This window comes from Procambarus clarkii, chromosome 2 (genome assembly GCF_040958095.1).
Source record: "Procambarus clarkii isolate CNS0578487 chromosome 2, FALCON_Pclarkii_2.0, whole genome shotgun sequence".
Taxonomy (NCBI): domain Eukaryota; kingdom Metazoa; phylum Arthropoda; class Malacostraca; order Decapoda; family Cambaridae; genus Procambarus; species Procambarus clarkii.
In genome coordinates this window covers 45732176-45759513 of record NC_091151.1, presented here as the reverse complement: position 1 = coordinate 45759513, position 27338 = coordinate 45732176, and the positions used below count along the sequence as shown (strand labels likewise).

Genomic DNA, 27338 nt, shown 5'->3' with positions numbered 1-27338 from the left:
GCTTAAAGGATCGAGGAATTTGCAAAGTTGCAGCGCTCAAAGGCGGTTTGTGAATACCCAATTTTACCTGTGTGTAGTTAGTGTTGGAAGTCTACTCTGGTACACATCCTAATGCAGAGTTCTGTAGCGTCTCTGGGATGAAGTGTTGTATATTTAACTTATAATGTTCTGTAATATATCTAACCGAGCTTAAACCGAGACTGTTGGGTGTAAGTGGTGTCACGCCTCGACCAGCTTAAGTGGTGTCACGACTCGACCAGCTTAAGTGGTGTCACGACTCGACCAGCTTAAGTGGTGTCACGACTCGACCAGCTTTTGTCATGAATATGATGATCACATCACACACCAGAAGATGAGGAGACGACGACGTTTCGGTCCGTCCTGGACCATCATCAAGTTGAGTGTGGTAATGATCCACGACGAACCGAAACGTCGTCGCCTCTTCACTTTCTAGTGTGTGGTTTGGTCTACATATCTTCAGCCACGTTATTGTGGCTCATCGTCTTCTTTATGTCATGAATTACCTACACAACAACATATATTACCAATAATGAAGCTACACAATCGACACACACGCACACACACAAACACATATATACATAATTATTATATATATTTTTTAACATAGTTAAAATGGCAGATTGACACTTTTCAGGAAGAAAATATTGGCGCACAGATTTTGAAAGTAAGTTGCCTAAATAAAAATGAATGAGTCCTCTAAATTGTTATGAATATATAATGACCCGATTAACATCGACTAACGAGTCATGCTGAAGCAACGAGTTAAGGCTGTAATTATGACGAAAATTATATATTTTGAAAAGTATGATAATTATTTATAATTATAATATATCATTTTTGTGATACATTCTAATTATTTTTATCATAATTAAAATACTAATTATGAGTATCAAAAATTATATAACATATTATGATAACTAATTATAATAAACAGGATGATAATTCATATTATAATAATTTGGATTACAAATTATAATAATAAAAAAGTGTAAAATTTATTAGGATTAAGTATAATTATCATGATAATAAAAATTAAGATTATTTTGATAATGTTAAATATATATAATACTGATTATATTATTTACATAATTTTAAATATATATCTGGTGCAATTATAGGGACCCACAGCCTCAGAGAAGGGAACACAGAGCATTCAGAGAAAAACTTGCCATATATCTCTGAATACGTATTCAGAGTTAAATATTTAAAATATTTTAGTTAATATTTTAGTTATATATTAACTAAAATTATTAATATTTTACTTTACAGAGTTAATATTTTAAATATTATTAATAATTTATATTATTATTATTATTATTATTATTATTATTAATAGTAGTAGTAGTAGTAGTAGTAATAGTAGTAGTATCACATAATGTTATCTGTTAGAATGATAAATACAATTATCGATTATTTTCGCTCTTTTATTTAAGATATAAAATGAAATACGCATAAAAGTAAACTAAAAACAAATATGTATTGGCAAGAAATAGTCTGATTAGTCACAGACTCTAGGATACAGAAAGGTCGCGAGTTCGATTCCCGAGCAAGACGAGACGTTCGATCACGTTTTCTTTCACCTGATGTCGCTGTTCACTTGCAGTAAATACGTACTCGAAAGTTAGGCAACTGTTGAGGGGTTAGATCCCATGGTAGGTCAGTAGTTGGGTTCTTGATTAGCCTGAATACGTCTCTTGTCTCCTACAATGGGAAACTAAATGTATAGATGTATAAATGTATACACTTGCACAATTATCATTCGTTGCAGGAGTGAGGAATTGAAATCTATCCTCCTAGTCCCATGAGGTTCCCTAAGAACCCAGAGATTTTCTGAGTTATTCTGAATATTTTAGTAAGACTATTTGAAAACAAATTGAGAAAATTTGCTATAGTAGTGATCATCCAAAATAGTTAAAATCCAGCCCAAAATACTACATTCTCTCATGTAAAGAATTAATATAAATTTTGTCTATGAGGCGACGATTCAAAAGGCCTTGTATTTGTTCACTATGGTTCAGAAAGGAACAGAAGGAGTTCAAAGGTGTGACGCTGAACACTGAGACTCACGTCGCTATGACGTGTAGTGAGGGACTCACACTTCAGCCAGGTACACGTTGATGGTATGAACAGGGTGGAATGTGCCAAGGTCGATGTTCATTGCTTATGTAACAGTTAGATGAAAGTCTGGAGGGATGTATTTGCTTACCAAACAGGTTTCCTACACATGTGTACATTACAAAACATGCATTGATACCCTCGTACAACACATCACATATGTACTGAAAATACATAATACAACTTCGGTCTGCATATGTGTACACAACGAGACATATCTCCACATATATACAACAAATGTGTTTATACATGTATATATTACATAACATGTCAGATTTGATGATTTTAGAAAGGTAATTAACTGTAAATATATACCAACTGCCTTTTCCTAATTGAATATAATTGGATTTGGACTCAAATTGATACTTGGATCAAATTAACAACAAAAAAAAAAAAACTCCCGACGCTGGGATCAAGAAGCCTGTATTCAGGCTAGCTACTGACCTTCCAAACGATGCTACTCAAAATAGGTGCCTAACTCCTGAGTAAATTTTTTATTGCGAGATGAACAGTCGCATCAGGTGAAAGAAAATAAAACAGTTTTTGTACTGATTGAGCCCTGGATCATTGATTGTAAAACGAGGACGTAGACTATTGTGCTCTAGGACAGAATGGCTTTTTCACATGTTTGAAAAAGTGAATCATGTTTTTTAATTAAATTCATGTCCTCACCTATAACAAAGTGAGTCATGTTTTGTAAATAGTCCGGCTATTTTGAACATGTTATTTACAGCCTGAGAACGTGAAGGTGAGATTAGGTTAGGTTCATTAGTTTTAGTTATGACCCAATTGGAAATGAGATAACTAGACATGACTCCTAATATATCCCAGCCAACCCTAACTAACCTCCCTAATATCACCCAAAATAAATCTAACTTAATGTACCCTAGAGTGCGCAGTGTGTATAGGTAAAACACACAGTCAGCCACCTGTGAAGAGTGTACTTAGTGGGCACTATTTACAACTCATGTTGCTGGTTATAAATGATACCCATTAAGTTTACACGAGTCTCTGATGGTAATACTGTCTCTTGAATACAGTTTATTGCCATAATAGTGTGCGTTACAATGAGAAAAAAAATGTGGCTAAAATTCTTAACATAATATTTTCCCAGTTGATTATTTTCACAACTAGCCAGAAAATAGCTAGGGAATGTAGATAAGTCTCGTCTAATATTAGGGATATATATATATATATATATATATATATATATATATATATATATATATATATATATATATATATATCGTACCTAGTAGCCAGAACGCACTTATCAGCCTACTATGCAAGGCCCGATTTGCCTAATAAGCCAAGTTTTCCTGAATTAATATATTTTATCTAATTTTTTTCTTATGAAATGATAAAGCTACTCATTTCATTATGTATGAGGTAAATTTTTTTTTATTGGAGTTAAAATTAACGTAGATATATGACCGAACCTAACCAACCCTACCTAACCTAACCTAACCTATCTTTAAAGGTTAGGTTAGGTTAGGTAGCCGAAAAAGTTAGGTTAGGTTAGGTTAGGTTGTCGAAACACAATTAATTCATGAAAACTTGGCTTATTAGGCAAATCGGGCCTTGCATAGTAGGCTGACAAGTGCGTTCTGGCTACTAGGTACGACATGTATATATATATATATATATATATATATATATATATATATATATATATATATATATATATATATATATATATATATATATATATATATATATATATATATATATATATATATACGAACCAATCTTCTAGGTGAATATACACTGAGAGTTTGCATTAATCCTCTACTATGTTAGGGCAAGAGTTGTATACTGAAGGATTAGTCAGTATACAATTGAGGTGCCTTTACTAATCTTCTCTAGAGGGTGGAAGGCCTTAAGGATTACAATAAAACCAAACCGGAACTTTGAACCGAGTACAAAGCTCAAAACAAACTTAGAAATTTGTACCCGGACTAAGGTCTTCGTGCTGGTTGTTTAATAAACTCTTATGGTCTCAATAGCCCTCTAGATAGAAAAAAAAGTACTGAGAGAAAGTAGATATTAGACTTTATTGACAAATCTGATATCCACTTTTTACTTCTGTACATTCCGTAGTTGAAACAGGTATACAAATTGTCGAATGAAATATCATTAAAACATTAAATATTGGAGTCAAATTGGTTGCGTAATTCCATAAATATACCGAAATTAATGAAATACTTTAGATAGTGATGCATGCATAATGACTCAATTACCATCGGGTCCAGATTCATGAATATTGATTAAAAATCGGGGCAATAATACTGCCTTAATAAAATATAGTAATACCAATAATAATAATTATAATAATAATAATAATAATAATAATAACATTAATAATAATAATATTAATAATAATAATAACAATAATTACTAATTAATGATAATCAGAAATAATAATTACTACTATTACTACTATTAATAATGTCTGGAAGTATCCAGATTCGATTTTCGTTCTACTTCAATGATTTTCTGATAGATTTATCATCTTATTGCTAGTTCCTTGTACAGAGATTTTCCAGCATCACCCAGCACCGGGCTCTGGGATCAATGACTTCAGTCCATGTAAGTCTATTACATGGACTGAATGACTCCCTAACATAGAGAATAAAACCAACGTCGAGAAGTTCACATTCCAAATGCTGATACTTCAGAGTACAACTATTCCCATATTCAGGAAATCGGTGAAAATCTGTTTCCAAAGAATGTTCCTGAGTATGGAATCGATCTAAAAGAACATTAGCTCAAATAAGTAACTCAGGAGATAGGTTTAATACGTGAGTAGTTTGTATAGCGTGGGTAATTATGAGAAAGCACTAACAGGGCCGTACGACTTGGAGTGATATGACATCCCTTCTAAGTCTGCACTTGTAAGGGATATGAAGACAAGCAGCTGGGACAGGACTGAGGGAAGGAATGGTAATCAACCACTTGGGTCAATAGGGATCGAATACCGTCCTGCAACAAGTGAGGACGTCTCTGTACTGACCAGTCCAAGTGGTTGAAGATTTTGCAAATAAATGATGAGGTCGATCGTTATCTAGTAAAGGTTGGGGGTGCATAGCAAAGCAGTAGCATAGAGAAGCATCTGACGATTCAGCAACATTCAGTCATGGTAAACACCGCATATTCTGCACTCAAGACGCGGGTTATTAAGCCAGACCTGTCATCACTTTTCAATGTTTTCTCCACCCAAAGATACACTGTAAATACAATTCCTCGGGGATGTTAGCGAAGCTTTGAGATCATATTGCCCAGTTCCTACGTGCCTGAAACATGTGTAGCTCCACTTATATTGAACAAAACAACATGGCGAATTGCCCGGGAGAAAGCCAGGGTCGTTGATTTCAATAAATCGAGACGGGACATAAAACTCACCTCTCTCGTTTGGAAGCATATGTTATAGATTAATATATAGTAGAAGAACACTCTGTAAAACTATGTGAAACAAAGTAACCAAACCATGCCAGTGATAACACACTTAATACCGATACCTGAGCCATATTTTGGAGCCAAATTCTGGCTTTCTGCACGTATTACCAGTTTGAAATTCCGACTTTTTATATCGAAAATATGCTAATTACTGAAAGCGGCAGTGGGTCACATTTTGCCCAAACCCCCCTGCAGTTTTCAAAATATCCCAAACATCCCAAATCCGATACCTGAGCCATAGTTTGGAGCCAAATTCTGGCTCTCTGCACGTATTCGCAGTTTGAAATTCCGACTTTTTATATCGAAAATATGCCAATTACTGAAAGCGGCAATGGGTCACAATTTGCCCAAACCCCCCTGCAGTTTTCAAAATATCCCAAACAATCCAAATTCGATACCTGAGCCATATTTTGGATCCAAATTCTGGCTTTCTGCACATATTCGCAGTTTGAAATTCCGACTTTTTATATCGAAAATGTGCCAATTACTGAAAGCAGCGGTGGGTCACATTTTGCCCAAACCCCCCTGCAGTTTTCAAAATATCCCAAACATCCCAAATCCGATACCTGAACCATATTTTGGAGCCAAATTCTGGCTCTCTGCACTTATTCGCAGTTTGAAATTCCGACTTTTTATATCGAATATATGCCAGTTACTGAAAGCGGCAGTGGGTCACATTTTGCCCAAACACCCCTGCAGTTTTCAAAATATCCCAAACATTCTAAATTCGATACCTGAGCCATATTTTGGAGCCAAATTCTGGCTCTCTGCATGTATTCGCAGTTTGAAATTCCGACTTTTTATATCGAAAATATGCCAATTACTGAAAGCAGCGGTGGGTCACATTTTGGCCAAACCCCCCAAACTAACATAATACAACAACCTATCGTGCAACCTATTCTGTAGCCTATCATGCAGTCTATCTTGCAGTCTATAATGCAATCTATCCTCCAACAAAAATGTTGGTGCCTATGGCTACTTTGAATTTGAATTTTAAAATATGGTCTATTGCAATAAATAAAATTCATGTTTTCCGGATATAATAAAATATAAGCGTTAATTAATTTTGAGATAAAATAAAAATAAAGCTTTAATTATTTGTTTACTGCGGTCGTTGAAGAGTATAAACGTACTCATATATACCTAAACCTTCCTTGAAAGTTTAGGTATATGTGTGTCGCCACGATGCTAATGCGGGCCCCCCTGTACACTATATTATTACTCAACCAACGTGACCAGTTTCGTATAGAGTGTGAGCCGTAAAATTGTGCAGTTTCTGGTTTAAAGAGAGAGAGAGAGAGAGAGAGAGAGAGAGAGAGAGAGAGAGAGAGAGAGAGAGAGAGAGAGAGAGAGAGAGAGAGAGAGAGAGAGAGAGAGAGAGAGAGAGAGAGAGAGTGTATGTTATGTGTAAGTGGAGAGAGAGAGAGAGAGAGAGAGAGAGAGAGAGAGAGAGAGAGAGAGAGAGAGAGAGAGAGAGAGAGAGAGAGAGAGAGAGAGAGAGAGAGAGAGAGAGAGTGTATGTTATGTGTAAGTGTAACGTTATGTAACCATCTTCTAGAGTCACTCCTGCGTTTCACCCACTCAATTCGCTTCTGGCCACTTTTAAGTCAATTTCCCCATTAAATTTTTTTTATCTAAATACGTCTGAATTTCCCTAAAATCAATCATCTATCTAGTGGCCTTGACGGGGACTGGAAGCTGGAGGCTTGTCAACGGTCCCCCCTTCATTTTTCCTGAAATTTTTTTTCAATCTATCTTTTAATCGCACTCTCAGTATCTCACTATTGATTTCTTCATCTCATTATCACCACCTGTGTCTTATTCTCCCTTACGTTACACAGACTGCGTGGCTGGAGATGAAAAAGGGCATCGTTTTCGCCATGGGAGATGATGTTTTCACAGAAAATCCTCGCATCACCGTTCACCACTCGCTAACGTTGGACGGGGAGGAAGCTTGGATTCTCACCATCAAGAACGTTAACATGAAAGACGCGGGAACGTACATGTGTTCCCTCAACACTGGAACCAGCCTCAGGAAGTATTACAGCCTCGTAGTTGTCGGTGAGTCGATCAGTTGATCATTGTTAATGTTGTTGAGTCAGTTGATCTTTGTTTATGTTTTGGGTCAGCTGATCTTTGTTTATTTTTTGGGTCAGCTGATCATTGTTTATATTTTGGGTCAGCTGATCATTGTTTATGTTCTGGGTCAGCTTTGGTTTGTTTGCATTCTTGGTCAGCTGATCTTTGTTTATGTTTTTAAGGCATAGAGTAGGGCAGTAAAATAGGTACCTGGGTGCTAGTCAGCTGTCACGGGCTGCTTCCTGGGGGTGGAGGCCTGGTCGAGGACCGGGCCGCGGGGACACTAAAAAAAAGCCCCGAAATCATCTCAAGATAACCTCAAGAGGGTTTAGTGGGAAATGTTATTGTTGGTTTTATTTCTGTTTCAGTGTAATCACCCCTTTGTATTCACCAATTAAAGCCTGAAGGATCGAGCTTTCAGCTCTTGAAGCCCGCCTTTCCACCCGTTGGTTGATTACTAGGCCAACTGCTGACTCTCCTTTGGCAGCAACACAACAGATGTCAGACTTCCAAATCCTTATTATACTGCTAGGTGAACAGCGACATCAGGTGAAAGGAAACGTTGTGCAAATCATTTATGTTCCGGCCGTGATTGTGAGCTTGTGTGTGAGAGAGCGAGAGAGAGAGAGAGAGAGAGAGAGAGAGAGAGAGAGAGAGAGAGAGAGAGAGAGAGAGAGAGAGAGAGAGAGAGAGAGAGAGAGAGAGAGAGAGAGAGAGAAAGAGAGAGAGAGAGAGAGAGAGAGATATCGTAAATTTAGCCTTGTCACTCCCCTACGCTACTCCAACCCTGCCATTCATTAGCCTCTACCGAAACACACGACCTTCACACTTGCCTGACCTCCCTTGCATCCCTCCGCCCCTACAATCACTCCCCTCTCGTTGCCCTCTCCCCTCTATTCCCTCTCCCCTCTTTCCGTGGTCGTGTTATCGCCCCATCCAGTAATAAGCACCCTGGCTCTCCCTGTTTTATAGCCTCCCTAAAATCAATAACAGAAACACTAACACGGATATGGAGAGGGAGGGATAAAGGGAGCGTGTAAATTCGAAGAGGTAGGGAGGGAGGGTATGAGAGAGAGAGAGAGAGAGAGAGAGAGAGAGAGAGAGAGAGAGAGAGAGAGAGAGAGAGAGAGAGAGAGAGAGAGAGACGGAAGGCAAAAAAAGGGAAAGAGGTGAAGGGAAAAGAAAGATAAATATAAATGAGGAATGAGGGAAGGAAGGGAGTAAAGGCTACATAAATTGTTTTTAATTGTTCAGAAAATAGGATAAAATGCAGAAAAATGAATAAATTAGAGCAAGAAAGATGATGAATTGCATATAGAACACAGATGATGGGTATCTCACTGCCCATCATCATACAAGAAAACACTGAACACAATCCATTAATTGCCAAATTAGGAGTGGAAGTTCATGAACAAATCTGTCCTTACAAAGACACAATGAAAAATGATGCAGCCAAATGCGATCGGTAACTTGCTTGTCTACAGAAGACAGATGTTAATGGATGCATAACATTTTGAAACCCCCAAATCAGATCCATAATGAAGTACACATTACCAATTTGGGATTTATATCCATAGTCTTAGCTAAGGTTGTTTGACAAAATTCAAAATGTGTTTGAGCATCTAGGGAGGAGCAAAGATGATGTACTTGACTCAATGCAGTACATCCGGACTCCACAACACAGGGATGTGGTGAGGCGTGTGTCTGTATTCTTCAAAGTTAACATAATGCAGTCTGCCATTATCCTTCTCAAGAAGTCCTTTCCTCAAGAACAAACTATTAACCAAGAGATGCAATGTGTGACAACCAGATGAAGGATCGATCTCCAGGAATTCAGCAATTTTCAAATTTTTACCATCTGAAATACTCAAAATGTAGAATACATTTTGATGATAGGCTGGTAACTAAAAAATGCTGAGATTATAACATTTAAAAAATGGTTAATAATATACAATAATTTTGATTAAAAGTAAAGACCTCTCATTACTGCAGACAACTGCACAGAAAAAAGTCAGTTCTCGCTTTCAAAGATCAAATTAAACTCTAAACAGAAACTTGTAGAAAACCAGAACAATTCGAGAATAATAATAACAATAATAAAGTGAAAAGAAGGGAAAGACAAAAGGGGGGAAAGACAGAATTAGTAGGGAGTAGAGTGGCATCAGAAGAGGGTGAAAGGTAGAGAGAAGGGACAGGGGAGGGGGGGGGAGGGGTATAGCCAAACCGTCATCAATTCTGTGTATTTATCTGCGCTAAGAGCTGAGAGGGGCGGGAATATGACATCCTGGAGACGAGATGGTCGTGTTGGGGGATTTACGGCCGCCGTTACTGCCCTTGTTATTGATCATTATCGAATGTGTGTGTTTGTCATTATGGTTGGTGAATGTGTGTGTGTGAGTGTGTGTGTGTGTTTGGGAGATTTATTTTTGTGTAGGGTGCAGGAAGGAGGGTGTAGATGCGGTATGTGAGTAGCTGGATGTAGATGTGAAGTGGATTTGAGTGTTTATGGGAGATATGGTGAATATAAGTGGTTTGTCTGTGAGTGTGAGTGTGTGTGTGTGTGTGTGTGTGTGGGTGTATGTGTGTGTGTGTGTGTGTGTGTGTGTGTGTGTGTGTGTGTGTGTGTGTGTGTGTGTGTGTGTGTGTGTGTGTGTATGTGTGTGTGTGTGTGTGTGTGTGTGTGTGTGTGTGTGAGTGTGTGTGTGTGTGTCTGGTCTGCCTGTCTGTCTGTCTCTCTGTCTCTGTCTCTGTCTCGGTCTCTGTCTCTCTCTCTCTCTCTCTCTCTCACTCTCTCTCTCTCTCTCTCTCCCCAAATAGAACGCACTACTTGGCCTAGTATTCAAGACCCCGATTTAGTCTAACAGGCCAAGTGATTTTTGCTATTTTCTAATTTTTGTTTTCAAAGTGCTTTATTTAAATTAATACTATTATATAACTCCACTTGACTCCATGACTCAGTCATGAGTCCATTCTTATATGCAGTTATAGCTGCTTGAATGTTCAGTGGACTGCATTCTGGATTTTCTATAATTTTTGTGAAAGATTACTATTATCTTAGACGTTGCTATTGTTGATGTGGTTGTTAGGCCGTCAATGAACCTCTCACAGCCTTGGATTACTAGCTTGGATTACTAGCCTGAGAGAGCATTAAATTTGTTGTGACTCTTGACTTCTGAAGGTCCGTGCAGATTCTCCTCTTGTGTCCATTCCTTGAGATCGTTTGCTTTGTTTGTAGTGCCATCTTCATTTATTACATGACATTAAATCTCACTTCTTTCTGTGCATTTAACTTCTAAGCTTTGTTTTCATTTATCTATCGAGTCTGTAATGTTCGTTTGTGCGCGGCAGTGTTAGAGTGAATCACTATATCTTACTAACATATAAGTTTCCAAGGACAGTTTTTTGTAGAGTTTTGCCTATACCACCATACTATATTTCTCTCTCTCTCTCTCTCTCTCTCTCTCTCTCTCTCTCTCTCTCTCTCTCTCTCTCTCTCTCTCTCTCTCTCTCTCTCTCTCTCTCTCTCTCTCCTGTGCTGCTTTCACTCCATTATCATCAATTATCCCTCAGTTCCCTCCTAAACTTCCCCTCTTCCTCTCCCTGAGCCCTCTCTCCCTCTTCCCTCACCCTCTCCCTCAAGATATTAATGATGATGCTGTTGAGGGAATGACAAGGTCGTTTATTTAGGTCATTGTGTGTTACCTCAGCCTAGAGACACGGGAGATAAAAATGAGATGTCAGATCCAGCATCCATCATGGCAGCTGGATGACTGACGAGGGGGAGATCTGTGGACAGACAGACATGTTCGCTTGTCCATAAATTGTCAATATGGTTGTATAGTATTCGAGGGGAGGGAGGAGGAGGAGGAGGAGGAGAATAAGGGGGGATAGGTAGAAGAGGAGAAATGTAGAGAGGCAAATTGGGAGTGAAGGAGTGAGTAAATCAAATAGGTGGAGGAAAACGTGAGTGAGTGAGTGGGTGAGTAAGTGAGTGAGTGAGAAAATTGATGGGAAAGCCAGTAGGTGAAAGAATAGTGAAACAGCAAATTCGCTGTCTGATTGCTTAAGTGAATAAGTAGGTGAATGACCCTGAATGAGAGAGCGAGTGAAATGCTCGTGAATAAGTGAGTGCCGTTCTGCACAAACGCGTAACAGATAAAAACTTGCATAATAGCATTTATTTCTCCCATTATATTCCTTTAAATCTTCACGATCTTGCTTCGATTCTTCTAACTGAGTCCAGTGTTGAACCCAGGACACTCATGATGGAGGCTAAGGTCATCGCTGTGCTTGGTCAAAGGTCAAGATAAATTGGAAGATTAGCAATGTCGTGTCAGGTCATAGGTCACGGCCAATGGGGGTGAAGGAAACGCTTTCCAGAAAATATTATTGACCCATTCGAGGGAACATGGCGAGTCTGGTTCCCACTTCAGTCAATATTGACGAAACACAAACTCTTAACGACGACACGTCCGCCAGCGGTGTTCTGTGGCGCCGGTGACACTCGGAGTCGTCTGTGGCACAGATCGTGGCCATGCAGGTATACGGGGTCGTCGTCTGTGGCACAGATCGTGGCCATGCAGGTATACGTGGTCGTCGTCTGTGGCACAGATCGTGGCCATGCAGGTATACGTGGTCGTCGTCTGTGGCACAGATCGTGGCCATGCAGGTATACGGGGTCGTCGTCTGTGGCACAGATCGTGGCCATGCAGGTATACGTGGTCGTCGTCTGTGGCACAGATCGTGGCCATGCAGGTATACGGGGTCGTCGCCGATGGCACAGCTCATGGTCCAGACCATAGAAGAGGTTATTAACGGCACAAATATTGACACGGATGATACACGGGGAAGCGTCTAGCCTAGATTATGGCCCCCTTATGAAACACAGGAGTCGACTGACGGATAAATCTCGGCCCGGATTAAACACAGGGTTTTGTTTGTAGCATAGATTGTAGCCCCTGATAACACACACACACACACAGGGTCGTCTGTGATATAGATCCTGGCTCTGTTAAAACATAGCGGGACGAGTTTGATATACAGTGTGACCTCTAATAATACACAAGGTCGTCTGTTGGATAAATTGTGGCCTCGAAATACACAGGGATCACCCTATCATACACCGTGACACGGGACAGTGAACAAGACGACACACGGGATAGTGAACATGAAGACACACGGGATAGTGAACAAGACGACACACGGGATAGTGAACATGAAGACACACGGGATAGTGAACAAGACGACACACGGGATAGTGAACATGAAGACACACGGGATAGTGAACATGAAGACACACGGGATCTTCATCTTCAACAAAGATCAACCCTTGAAGACGGTATGCAGAACGACGCAAAATCTTAAAAAACACACACACACACGTTTCTTAAATACATTTTCATTACGAAAACATAAAACAGCAGAAATGAAAAATTAAAGTAAAAAAACCCTGCGTAATTGATGGCCTTAATAATATTTGACCTCCAAATTCTCAACATTTATGGAAAACTATGAGAGGAAGAAAACTGTAATATCATCATTACTGGAGTTTAAAAGGGACGTAATTTTTATATTTCTGTGATTTTATTGTCAGCCTTTCCGTTTAGCAGGCAGCGAATATAAATTTTCCGCGCGAATTTCGCTTTCCAAAATGCGATATACTCACTTTATTATTTTTATTATTACAGCTATGTATATATTCCTTTTCTTCTCCTTATTAGTTATCATAAGGTTAATATTATCATTATTATAACCTTATTATCATTATTTATAGCAATGGTGTTATGTTTAGTTATAGTTGTAGAATGAGATCACATTAACGTGATTAATGAAGAAGATTCGAACCCGGACACTTGGTAATCCCAGACACGCAACCTTGACCACAATACCACGACGTGTTCATAAGCAATGCATCCTGGGATGCATCTGAGTCTAACGTAACCTAACATCGTTTACAACCTGAGAACAATTACATTCTACAACTTTTCCACAGCTCTAGAGGCATAACTCAATTTGGTGAATGTTAATCTTCTGTTATAATGACGGAAATGCTTTCACGAATCATTCAAACACTCGCCTGCCATCATCATCATCATCATCATTGTCATTGTCATCATCCCCAATCACCATCACCGTTATAAAATGGTTACTCACGTCCACGAATGAGGAGGCATCAGCCAGGGGAGAAAAACCTGGACGAGTATAGGGATACAAGGCTAAGCTTGGTACACATGACACCTGCTCTCTCCTGTCACCCTACACGCTCTGTCAGGGTGAGCCAGAACACTACACTCCAGCACCACCACACTCCAGCACTACCACACTCCAGCACCACGAAGAACCAGGACCACCACACTCCAGCACCATGTAGAACCAGTATTATTTATTTCATAAGAACACAAACTCACATGAATCAAGGACACCTCAGAATACTCTTGGACCGCACAAAGCAACTCCTCTTGCCTTACCCTAGGAGCTCTGGGTAACTAGATAACTATATAGTAACTACCTAATTGGGTAACTATGACTAACTTCACCAGTATACCATGTAAGGTATTCAATCAACGTGATACGAAATGTTTCAGTGTGCGCTCCTCGGTGTTTCAAATGACAGATTTTTGTATTCCAAATCTCTTCATAACCTCATATTCTGTTCTTGGTCTATTCTCCTCCCATGTTCATCAAATTGTTCGTTGCTGCGTATAAGATAATTTTTCACTATTTTACTACGTCTTGCACGCGTACATAAGGAGAAGCGTGATCTCACCTTCTTGCAGACCTCTAACCTCTGCATTGACCTAGTCTTTCTAAACAGAAAGACGTTCTAACCTAGTCTTTCTAACCAGGACTTCAAGTCCACCAGCCACTTTCCTTCCTCTAAACGACTCAACTTTCGACTTGCTCAAATTCCTTCTTTTGTCAATCACAAATGTCAGGTATTAAAATTGAACATCCATTTCAGGCACTTTATTTAAATTTTTATCTCACACACACCAGTGAAACTGTCAACTAATCTGCATAAATTTATAATATTCTCAGTTAAAAAGACCTGCATCGTCAGAATATGACGTTAGCTAATTACTTCTGTAATACTCTAAGTTGATGGCCTATCTCTAATATTCCTACAATGATCTCCCTCAGTGATCCCAACTATCACTGGACACTGGAAATCAACTATCACTGGAAATAGACACAATCAACTATCATAGATAGTTGATTATCAATTCATCAACTATCACTGGAAATAGACACACACTGGATCTGTGTGTATGTGTGTGTGTGTATTCACCTATTTGTATTCACCTATTTGTATTCACCTATTTGTCCTTGAGGGGGTTGAGCTCTGCTCTTTCGGCCCACCTCTCAACTGTCAATCAATCAACTGTTACTAACTACTAACTCACACACGGGTCGCCGGTGGCTGTGTGGACAGCACGCTGGGCACGTAATCCTGTGGCCCGGGTTCGATTCCCGGCGCCGGCGAGAAAACAAAATGGGCAGAGTTTCTTTCACCCCCCCCCGATGCCCCTGTTACCTAGCAGTAAATAGATACCTGGGAGTTAGACAGCTGTTACGGGCTACGTCTTGTGTGTGTGTGTGTATGTGTGTGTGTGTGTGTGTGTGTGTGTGTGTGTGTGTGTGTGTGTGTGTGTGTGTGTGTGTGTGTGTGTGTGTGTGTGTGTGTGTGTGTGTGTGCGCGCGCGGGCGCGTGTGTGTGTGTGTTTCTGTCTGTCTACCTGACTTGTCTCTGTCTGTGTCTCCGTCTCTCTCTCTCTCTCTCTCTTTCTCCCTTCGTCTCAATCTCTCTCTCTTTCTTTGCGTTAGAAAACAGAATTAAAAAAAAAAACAGAGATTACTGGCACCAAAAGTGAAAGGCAGGAACACGAGAAAATAGAATAACAACCACACACTTAAACGATAATAATGGGACACAGCAAGCGACGCAGGAAGCTGACTGGTCTGAGAAATGGTATTGTATATGCAGGCTCTCCCTGCCTCTCCCTCCCTCCTTCCCTCTCTCTCTCTCTCTCTCTCTTCCTATCCCTCTTCCTCTCTTCTAACTCTTTCTTCTTCTTCTTTCATTTTTCCCATCGGTACTCTCAATTATGCTTTCACTCTTCCTTAATTAGTCTTTCTCCTTTGCTCTCTCATCTTTACTGCTATTTCTCTGTTTTATGTAATTGCTTTCCCCTTTATTATTTTCTCCTCACTTTATGCACGTCTACTCATCGCTTTGTTTCGTCTCTTCTTCTCTCCTCTTGCGTTTTTCCTTCTCTTTTTTATTATACAAATCATCATTTCTCTCTTTTATTTATTTTTAAGCCTTACTTTCCCTACTTGCTTATACTTCAGCTCCTGTGTCTATCACTTTCCTCTGTTTGTATTGTCTCCTTCTGTCTCCTCTTTCTATCCTCATTAACCCCCTCATCCCTTATTTCCCTATCCTGTGTATCTCTCTCCCCGTCCACACTTGCATCCCTTCATCCACTTCCTTTTAATCTTTCTCCATTCCTTCTCTTCCCTCTGCTCCTCCTTCTCTGTCTCATCATGTATACTCCACTTCCTTCACTGTACCTTCCCTCCAAATATTAACATGCTTATTGTGAAGTACTTCGGCTATGACTATATTTTTTTCTCGTTGTATCTATCATTGTTTTCGATTTTATCTTTGAATTTTCCTCTAGCGACACGTGAGAGTTGATTAAAATTATAAAACGAAGTTTGGAGCGCTTATTTTTCTCCTTAATTACACAAGTGAAGGGGGGAATATAAGAACATACTTTATATATTATTTTCAAACTTTATAATATAGGCAAATGTTGTGTGAGTAGCTCGTTAGAACTTGAAGCGAAAAGAAGATATCCATTTTAATTTATATTGATTTTTGTTTTTAAGAAATGTGATATTTCTTTCATCTGGAAAAGCCAAGGCTGAAGAAGAAGGAGGTGAGATGAGAAGAAACAGGTAAAGAGAAGTGGAATAAGGGGGAAGAGGGAGAGGTGGAGGAGGTGTAGGCGTAGATGGAAACAGTTGAAGGAATGAGAAGTGGTAGAAGATGGAGGAAGGATGAGGAGTAGGGGGGGAGCAAAAAACAAATAACGTCGAGGAGATGCGGAGGATGAGACGAAGAGGATTTAAAAGAAGGATGACGGGAGAAGTAGGGAGGGAGGCAGGAACATAACAAGTATAAGTTACTAGTTGTCAACAGCATCATACTACTTAAAGACAAATGAAAAACTAAATACAATGAAAGCTTATACTCCTGAACCAATGAAATAAATGATTGTCTTCACAGCACAACATTACCCTATCCCCTACCCCGCTCTCGACCCTAACCCTTACGCTCTCGACCCCTACCTTCAACCCTAACTCTTATCCACTCGACGCCGTCCTCGGCCCTAATCCTTCAACCTCGCTCTCGACCTCGCCTCCACCCTGACCCCTACCCTCGACGCTACACCATAACCCCTCGACTCAGTCCACAACCAAGAACGTCACCCTCAGATTCATCCTCCACTCAAATCAAGACTCAGATCCATACTCTCCAAAAAAAGAACACCACCTTTATCCCGTTACTCATCCCCATCTCGACTCATCACCCAAACCCTAATCTCCAAGCAACCCCCCCCCACCAACCCCCAGCAAGCCCCCCACCCGCACAACCCCCCCAACCATCCACAACCTCCTAAACAACAAAAGCCCATAAAAAAGTGCTTAAAAATCAAAGAGGAAATAAAACACGCCTTGTGATGTTTGCCAAGTGACGTCACCGTCACTTGAGGAGCGAAAAGTTGTTGCATAAATTTACGTAGATTAACTTGGAACGATCTTAGACGACAGGACATTTGCTCACTGAAAAGTTTCGAGATTATAATGCGAGAGTGTTCTCAATATCTTAACGTTCTTTATTGTCAACAAGATGAATTTAGTGACCGAATACACTTCTTATGCTACGCTCCAACCACTTGGGCTGGACGATAGAACGACAGTCTCGCTTCATGCAGGTCGGCGTTCAATCCCCGACCGTCCAAGTTTCTTTACAATGGTTTGGGCCGGACCGAAACGTCGTCTTTTTTTTTAGTTTCTGATGTAGGGATTTAGGTCATCAACAATATTTCTTATGCTTGCAGAGATTGTATTGAACAGCTGTCGACCTCTGATGTTCGTACAGTGTTGTCTGATTGTGTGAATATTATCTTTTGGAACAAGGATATGACCATTGCACAAGCAGAGTATTAACTGTCATCCGGATCATCAACTGCTGTTCAGTCGAGTCGTTATTACGAAATCGCTGTACTTTTTTTCCGGCCATAAATTTTGGCGTTGGTCATTTCAGATTCATGAGTTTGGATCGACAGTTTATTTCACGTTTAAAAGACAGTTTCATTGACGTTTGCTGAGAATTTCGTGTACGTTTATGTCGAGTTTCATTTACGTTTACAGACAGTTTCAGTTACGTCTCAACGGAGCAGTGATTGTGGGAAATGTCCCTGCTAGAGCCCGAGGTGTAGTGAGACGGTAATAATTCATCCTATGTGTCTCTAGACCCGACGGTGTGTGTCTGTTTCTCTTGCTTCACTTTCTGTCTATTTGCCGTTCTCTCGTTATTTGTATCAACCTTCACTCTCTGTCTGTTTCTCTCCTTCAAGTTCTCCCTACCTGCCTCTTCTCTCTGTCCATGCTTCTAATTTTTCAATTTCCCACTTCTCTCTTTATATCTGTCACTTCTTCTGTCTGTCTGTGCTTTTCTCTTAATTTTATCTTTCTTTTACTTTCTTTCAATCTTTCTCTCTGATATAGAGAGAACCACTTGCACTAACCGTAGAGCGAAGGTCTCGCTTCATGCAGGTCGGCGTTCAATCCCTGACCGTCCAAGTGGTTGGGCATCATTCCTTCCCCCCTGTCCCATCCCAAATCCTTATCCTGATCTATATAGTGATAAATAGTCGTAATGGCTCTCTCTCTCTCTCTCTCTCTCTCTCTCTCTCTCTCTCTCTCTCTCTCTCTCTCTCTCTCTCTCTCTCTCTCTCTCTCTCTCTCTCTCTCTCTCTCTCTCTCTCTCTCTCTCTCTCTCTCTCTCTTCCTCTGTGCAAGGACCCTGAAAATACAACAACAACAACAAAAAAACTGAAGAATCAGCGCGAGTAATGCCTGTTAACAAGACACAATTTTATTTGTTTATTCTACAGAATGGTAATGTAGTTTAGGTCTTGATGTTATTAACAATGATAGGAGAGGTATTAGTTCCTTGTTTATTGCTTTGATACGGAGCGGTGGATAGGAATCACAGGCAAATATCTGTTGATCTTTATGTTTATGTCATGTAAGCGATGGACGTGCAGTGAAGGGATATTTGCTGGAGGTAGCTTCAGCAAATGTTCCCAACGAAACGATTGAAATGGTGAGCAAACACCAGTGAGTCAGAGAGAGAGAGAGAGAGAGAGAGAGAGAGAGAGAGAGAGAGAGAGAGAGAGAGAGAGAGAGAGTGAATTAATATAATGCTTTTGAATTAGATGATTGGTGTATTAATTTTATTGGAGGCGTACTTTTAATTTTTAATTTATCGTCGGTTTCTTTGGATGTTTCTGTGTTTGTCAGTGAAGGAGCCTTGGAGAGAGCGTCTTAAGTCATCACCTAAGCCTTCAAACTTCGTCGTTAACTTCTTCACGGTTATCGCCTTAAGTCAATTGGTTTTTCTCGAATTAAGAGGTCAAAGCTCACGGTCACTGGACAATAACTTAATGTCTTAGGTCAACGATATAAAACCCAGCTCTAAGGTGTGTTTAAATGTTCATAATATATGTTGAATTTAAGGGAATTCAAATTCATCTTTAAACAAAATTCAAATTCATCTGTAAAAATTAATAAGTAGAATTCAAGGCAATAGGTTAATGTTGAATCTCATAAGTTCAAAAATCAATGCAAATGTCCAAGAGTAAAAACAAAATTAAGATCCAGTGTCAGAGTTCAAGATGTTCGCATGTTAAGAGTTATGGATGCAGGTCAAAGTTCGTGTCCATAGTTAACAATTCATACGTCACACGTCGAAGTCCAGGTCACATGTTAAATTTCTCAGGTCAGAGGTCACACACATGACGTCACTCCTGAATATGGTTGGGGCATAACCGATCAGACTGACAAAATGATTTACAAAATTGTCATATAAATTCCTAAAAGAGGACTACACTCACAGTCTTCTTGGAAGGGTTGTGAGGAGGCAATGAGGTGGGTAGATAAGAGTAAAGAGGAGGCGAAGGGGAGCAAGGTGAGGAGGTAGGGGATCGTGCCCAATACCCACGAATGTTACGAGCTCACCATAGCCTGTGCTACATGAACATTTCGTTCTGAGTAGCTAAATCTAGAACAACAACATCCCACGAATGCCAATGTGGGCATTGGGCACGTGTTTATAGTGTCCTGAGCCACAATCCAGTCACAATCACAATCCAAGCGATTGTGACAGTCACAATCGCTTCTGCTAGAATTTAGCGAATTTTCTAACGGTGACCAACGAGTGCCAAGGAAACAAATAGTTTAAGCGCTCGTTGACCACACTCGCTATTAGCGATTTTTTTGTCTGTTTACCGGCAAAAGGCAGTTGGTAGCGGGTCGCATTTTGTCTTCAGTACCCTCGAGCAACGTTGTCTGTTCCAGAGAGGAGCGGCAAGCATCAGATAGTGAGGAAGAGGATATGGAGGAAGAGGAAAACAAGGAGGAGAAGACGGAAGAAGAAGAGGAGGAGAATAATATAGAGGCGGAGGAGATGTAAGATGAGGAAGAGGAGGATGTGAAGGAGGAGTAGAAAGAGGAGGAGGAGGGGAGAAGGAGAGAAAAGATGGGGACGACTAAAGGGATAAAAAAGGCGGGGAAAACACAAGCGGGCATAGAATTTTATGACATGTTAGAGGAGATGAAAGGAAAACATGACAGAGATGAATGGGCAGGGAGATGGGCAGGGAGATGGGCGGGGAGATGGGCGGGGAGATGGGCGGGGAGATGGGCGGGGAGATGGGCGGGGAGATGGCTAGGAGATGGTTGAAAAGATGGGGAGATAAGGGAAAGGGGATAGACAGGGAAGATGGGGAAAGATAGGAAAATAGATGCAGAGATGGGTGGGAAAAAATGGGGTGGGAAGCTGGAGAGGGAAGAAAATGGGGCAGGGAAGAGGGTGGTAAAAAAATGGGGGTGGGGAAAGAATAAGGCTGAGGAAGAGATGGGTGGAGGTAAAGGAAGTTTCAAGACAAAATGGGATGAGTAAGTTGAGGTAGAGATGATGAGTAAGGATGAATTTGGAAAAGGAAATCGATTGGGTGAGTAGATAAGTAGGTAGGAGGAATGGAGTAGTGAGGTAGATGTGGCAGAGACACGAGGAGTAGAAGAAAATAAGATTAGAGATATCAATAACTTTAAACATGAGATAGAGACGATAAATCACAGATTAAAAAAAAAAAAACAATATGAGGAGCAGGAGAAAATTGGAAAATCAGGAAAATGTACTTGAAAAGACGGAAATATTTTGTTGATGGTAATTCGAAGATATAGCTGAAAAGAAACAGGAAAAGCCTCTCCATCTTCACTTTGCTCTTCTTTTAACATTTCTCTTAATGACCCTCCAAGCCGCGACACTGAGTGCTTATGACGTGTCGTTCCTCATGTCGACCTTCGCCAGCGTCTCATTATGGCCTAACTGTGCTAAGCTCGACTTAATACTCAAGATGACGCAAGAAACTCACAATTGATTTCTCATTTCCTCGCTAACCGTTGATATATATATATATATATATATATATATATATATATATATATATATATATATATATATATATATATATATATATATATATATATGGTAAAAAAAAGGGAAGGGGGTGGTAGGAGAAAAGCACACAGAAACTGTATTGGAGGGGACCCACATTCCCTCCAATGCGTTATGTGTGGTTTCCTCCGAGGCTATGGGTCCCCCTTCTTCCAGCCAGAGGTGGTACTCCCTTCCCTATTGTAAAAAAAAAATATATATATATATATATATATATATATATATATATATATATATATATATATATATGTGTATATATACATATATATATATATATATATATATATATATATATATATATATATATATATATATATATATATATATATATATATGTCGTACCTAGTAGCCAGAACGCACTTCTCAGCCTATTATGCAAGGCCCGATTTGCCTAATAAGCCAAGTTTTCCTGAATTAAAATATTTTCTCTAATTTTTTTCTTATGAAATGATAAAGCTACCCATTTCATTACGAATGAGGTCAATTTTTTTTATTGGAGTTAAAATTAACGTAGATATATGACCGAACCTAACCAACCCTACCTAACCTAACCTAACCTATCTTTATAGGTTAGGTTAGGTTAAGTAGCCGAAAAAGTTAGGTTAGGTTAGGTTAGGTAGGTTAGGTAGACGAAAAACAATTAATTCATGAAAACTTGGCTTATTAGGCAAATCGGGCCTTGCATAGTAGGCATAGAAGTGAGTTCTGGCTACTAGGTACGACATATATATATATATATATATATATATATATATATATATATATATATATATATATATATATATATATATATATATATATAGACATATGTCGTACCTAGTAGCCAGAACTCACTTCTCAGCCTACTATGCAAGGCCAAATTTGCCTAGTAAGCCAAGTTTTCATCAATTAATTGTTTTTCGACTACCTAACCTACCTAACCTAACCTAACCTAACTTTTTCGGCTACCTAACCTAACCTAACCTATAAAGATAGGTTAGGTTAGGTTAGGTAGGGTTGGTTAGGTTTGGTCATATATCTACGTTAATTTTAACTCCAATAAAAAAAAATTGACATCATACATAATGAAATGGGTAGCTTTATCATTTCATAAGAAAAAAATTAGAGAAAATATATTAATTGAGGAAAACTTGGCTTATTAGGCAAATTTGGTCTTGCATATTAGGCTGAGAAGTGCGTTCTGGCTACTAGGTACGACATATATATATATATATATATATATATATATATATATATATATATATATATATATATATATATATATATATATATATATAAGCAATGCATAATTCGTGAAACAAGCTTAAGTTTTTTTCTATCTTTTTTCTAAGTCTAATATCTGATTATGCAAGCTTTACACTAGGGGTGTTCGGAGGCCCTTCCCAGGTCACATTCAGACCGGAGGGTGTTCAGAGGGTCTTTTCAGGTCGCCTTGAGCTCATGGATATAAAAAACAAACTCTTAAATTGTTCAGTAACCTTTTCTCGGTCACTTTAAGACCATTTAGGTTGAAAGATAATTTCTATGACACCTTCAGACCACGTTTGTTCAGAGACCAAGTCATGTTCAGAGCAGATTCTCAGAGACCATTCCAAGGTTACCGTCAGACCTTTAAATTTTAAAGTCCATTCCTAGGTCACTTTCAAAACATGGATATTAATATTTTGTGCCCAGTTTATAAAAAATATTGACTTTTTCCTCTTAATCAGATTATCTTTTAAATTGAAAACAAAATTTCAAAATACTATGGGGCTTTTCTCTCTTTTATTTAAACTGCTATTGCTTAATAAAAGATCAGTATGGAAAAATAGTGGAACATAATTGGAATTGAAAGGTCAGTTTGCAGCATTTGTGGAACGTTTTCATCACTGGAAAATCAGTTTGGAGCATTAATGAAGCGTCCTCCTCTCCGGAAGGTTAGTTTGAAGCATTACCGGAGCGTTCTCACCACTGGAAGGTCAGTCTGGATTATTAGTGAGGCGCTCACATCCATGTAGGATCAATCCGTTGCAATGGTGGTGCATTCACATCCTAGAAAGATCTATCTGGAGCAGTAATAGATAATTCTAATCATTTAGTCAACGCCGAGCTAAACTAATCAGGTAACAACCCCGAGCTTGTTACTAGTTTTAAAAGAATTTCATCTAAGTTTTAACAAGATTTTACAACTTTTTAAAGTTTTAAAACTTTTATAAAACTTTAAACAAGTTTAAAAAAAGGTTTTAAAGTTGTTAAAATCTGTTTAAAAACTTTAATCGACGTTTTCGTGAAAATAATCCAACGGAAGATTATAATAAATATAGTCTAATAAGAACAGAAGAAGACGAAGGAGGAGGAGGAGGAGGAGGAGAAGAAGAAGAATAATACGACGAATAAGAAGAACATATAGACAGAGGAATGAGAATGGCAACAGAGAAAGACAATGGCGGACGCGGGTGTGTGTGAGGCAGACAGCGAGGAGCGGACATGAAGGTAAAAAACTGATCCATCAGGGAAGATGGACTGTATATAGCGTGGAAGTAGTTAGCGTGGACATGGAAGTAGTTAGCGAGGACGTGGGAGTAGTTAACGAGGACGTGGGATTAGTTAGCGAGGACGTGGGAATTGTTAACGAGGTCTTGGGAGTAATTGGCGAAGGCTTGGGTACTAGTTAGCGAGAGCACGAGCGTAATTTGCGAGGAAGTGAAAGTAGTTAGCGAGACCCATCACGCACTTGGAACCACCTGCCACCACCACCCTTAATCGCTAACTACCCTCCCTAATGACCTCTCTTCTTGCTGCATGAGGGTCCGTGCCACCCCTCGTCCCAACTCTCTCTCTCTTTTTTTTTTCTCTCTCTCTCTCTCTCTCTCTCTCTCTCTCTCTCTCTCTCTCTCTCTCTCTCTCTCTCTCTCTCTCTCTCTCTCTCTCTCTCTCTCTCTCCGTCTCTTCCATGCATTCATTCTCACTTCTCTCTATCCTTCCACTCAAAGAATCTATTGTGCTTCAATTTTAATTTTCTCCTCTCAATTTCCATCGCCCTCTCTTCCCTCCTCACTCTTCTGATAATTCTTTCTTCCCTTCTTCTCCTCACCTTTACGTGTTCTTCTTTGGCAGCTTTTCCGCTCTCCCTTCCATTTCCTCTTTCGCTGTTCCCTCCTCCTGCCTCTTCTTTACTCTCATGCTCTTGTATTACGAGACTCACACCTCACCTCATTCTGTTTTGCCCATTTCTCTCCTATTCCCTTCTTCTTTCCTCTCTCTCTCTCTCTCTCTCTCTCTCTCTCTCTCTCTCTCTCTCTCTCTCTCTCTCTCTCTCTCTCTCTCTCCCTCTCTCTCTCTCTCTCTCTCTCTCTCTCTCTCTCTCTCTCTCTCTCTCTCTCTCTCTTTCTCTCTCTCTCTTTCTCTCTCTCTTTTCTTTTTCCCAACTCCAATAGTTACGTGTTCCCTCTTTTCTTAATCTATTTTGTGCAACTTCTTCCCCTCATTCTCATGCTTCTGCTCTTCCTTCATTTTCCTTCCTCTCCTCTTCACCTCTCTTCTAACTATCTTTCCCTTTTCCTTCCATTAGCTCATCAACGTTTCCTGCTATTCCTACGTGTTCTTCTCTTTGTTTTCCTTTTGTTCTTTGTTCTCTTTTCCTCTCGCTTATATTTTCGTTGTCCTCTTACCCCCCATTTTCTCTCTTTCTTTTCCTTCAACCCTTATTCCCCCGCTTCTGTCATTCCTCCTTCTGGCTCCTCTTTCTCTGTTTCTTTCTCTCTCTTTTTTAATCACCTTCTCCTGCCTCTGTTACTTCTCTTTGTCCTCCCTCCTCTCTACACCTCCTTCCTCTCTTCTTCTTTCTTCCCTTCTGCTTCCTCATCCTCCACATCTTATGCTTGTCTTCTGTTACTCACCCTTCTGTACTGTCTTCTCCCCCTCCTCTTCATCTTCCTTCTCTCTCCCTTCTTCCACCTTCTCCTATTCTTCCTCCTCCTCCTCATCTTCCTCCTCCCTTGTCTTCACCTCCTCTACTCCTCCCCCCTTGTCTTCACCTCCTCTACTCTTCCTCTCTTGTCTTCCCCTCCTCTACTCCTCCCCCCTTGTCTTCCCCTCCTCCTCCAGCACTCACTCGCTCCTCGCTCCTTCAGTCATTCATCACGACCTGATTGATTCTCTTAATGCGACTCCGTTTAGCTCAAAGTTGTAATGGTTCGCTGTTTGCTTTTTATTTAGACGTGGAAGAAACTCACTCAAGACAAAGTTTTTTAAGGAGAGCGAAATAAAAATGGGGGAAGGAGTGAATGGGTAATAAACAGAGGGCATGGAAGAAGAAGGATTGATTAACGCTTCAGAAAAGGGAAAAGTTTGCTTAACTGTATTTTGTTGTTGTTGCTTTATTTAGTCATTTCAATCCTAATTTATTTTGCTTGTATTTCCATTTAGGTTATATTAAAATTGTTAATGTATATATTTGTTATCGTTCATTATTGTTATGTTAATGGTATTATTATGATGACCATCAGTAGGAAGTATGAGGAAGATTCGAAGCTGCACACTTGGTACTTCCAAACGCACGAATTAAACCAGTGGACCAAGATAAACCACCATGGGGGTCCAGTGGTTTAAGATGCGTGCTTGGGAGTACCCAGTGTGCGCAGGTTCGAATCCTCAAAATAGTTCCTACTGATTTTCTTTCATATATCACGTTAATGTGACTTCCTTGTGCGTTATTTTTATTATTATTTGTATTACAATTATTATTATTATCAGATGAATTTTTATTGCGTTTAAAATATGTTTTTGCATATCAAATGTTATGTTTTAATTGAAAGATTGCAAGGTAGAACTACACATTTACCGTAGAGCGATCAGTAGCAATGCTGGTATCCTCTGCTCAGAGTATATGAATATTATTGTGTATTAATAACCATTCATTTAAAGAATTGTCGATTTGTTAAATCTTAGGATGTTTTAGATGTATTTCTGTTGCCAAATGTGTTCCATAATAATGTGGGTTTAACGGGATAATTGGGTCGAGATTGTGTCATCCAACAAAGAAGGCACAACTAATAGTGACTTGAATGAGCAGTTGGTCTTGTTCTACGGCATAACGATGGATACGATACTAGTCAATGTGCTCACGAGAAGTGGTTATCTGGCATGATAAAGAAATCTACTAAATCTACTAATGATATATACACAACGGGCTCACCATAGCCCGTGCTACTTGGAACTTTTTGTTCCAGGCAGCAAATCTTAAACAACAACAAATACTAATAACGTATTACACGTCACTCTGCAGAGTCAATCCAGACTCGTTTCTGGATTTAAAATGAACCGGAAGCAGATCGTCGTCAGTGTTATCTTGTCACTTGGTAGACACTTTGCTGTAGACCGCACTAAACTACAGGGAGACCACTGTAGTTCAGTGAACTCGCTGAACTAAGTCTACCAAATGCTACTGACTCATTTGAGATCGCCTCTGCTTAAACTATGATTCGAACCTTCGTGTGGACTGAGCACAGCACACTGGGATCGAGCATCTTCACTCTGATGTCAAAAAACTAAATTATGTCATTTCGCTCGCGGCTCAAACACCAGGTCACATGACATAGAGTTGTTGACAAACATCAAAGCTCCTTCGAGTGTTACTCTTATAGCCCAGAATTATGCATATATATATATATATATATATATATATATATATATATATATATATATATATATATATATATATATATATATATATATATATATATATATATATATATGTATATAATAATAAAATTCAGAGAATAGTTAACATTCCACAATAGACAAAGGTATAGCAACATTAATCGAACAAATGACTGTGATACTTAAGGATGTTAGTGAGGCAGTTGTTTCA

The 27338-nt window shown here is 39.4% G+C and overlaps 1 non-coding gene across 1 annotated transcript in view; it reads left to right on the top strand.

Moving 5' to 3' along the window:
- LOC123762438 (uncharacterized) overlaps nucleotides 1-27338 on the top strand; it is a 50365-nt gene that overhangs the window by 865 nt on the left and 22162 nt on the right. Inside the window, exon 2 of the transcript XR_011229304.1 lies at nucleotides 7434-7653. This is a non-coding gene — a transcript (uncharacterized protein). The remainder of the gene's footprint in view (nucleotides 1-7433; nucleotides 7654-27338) is intronic.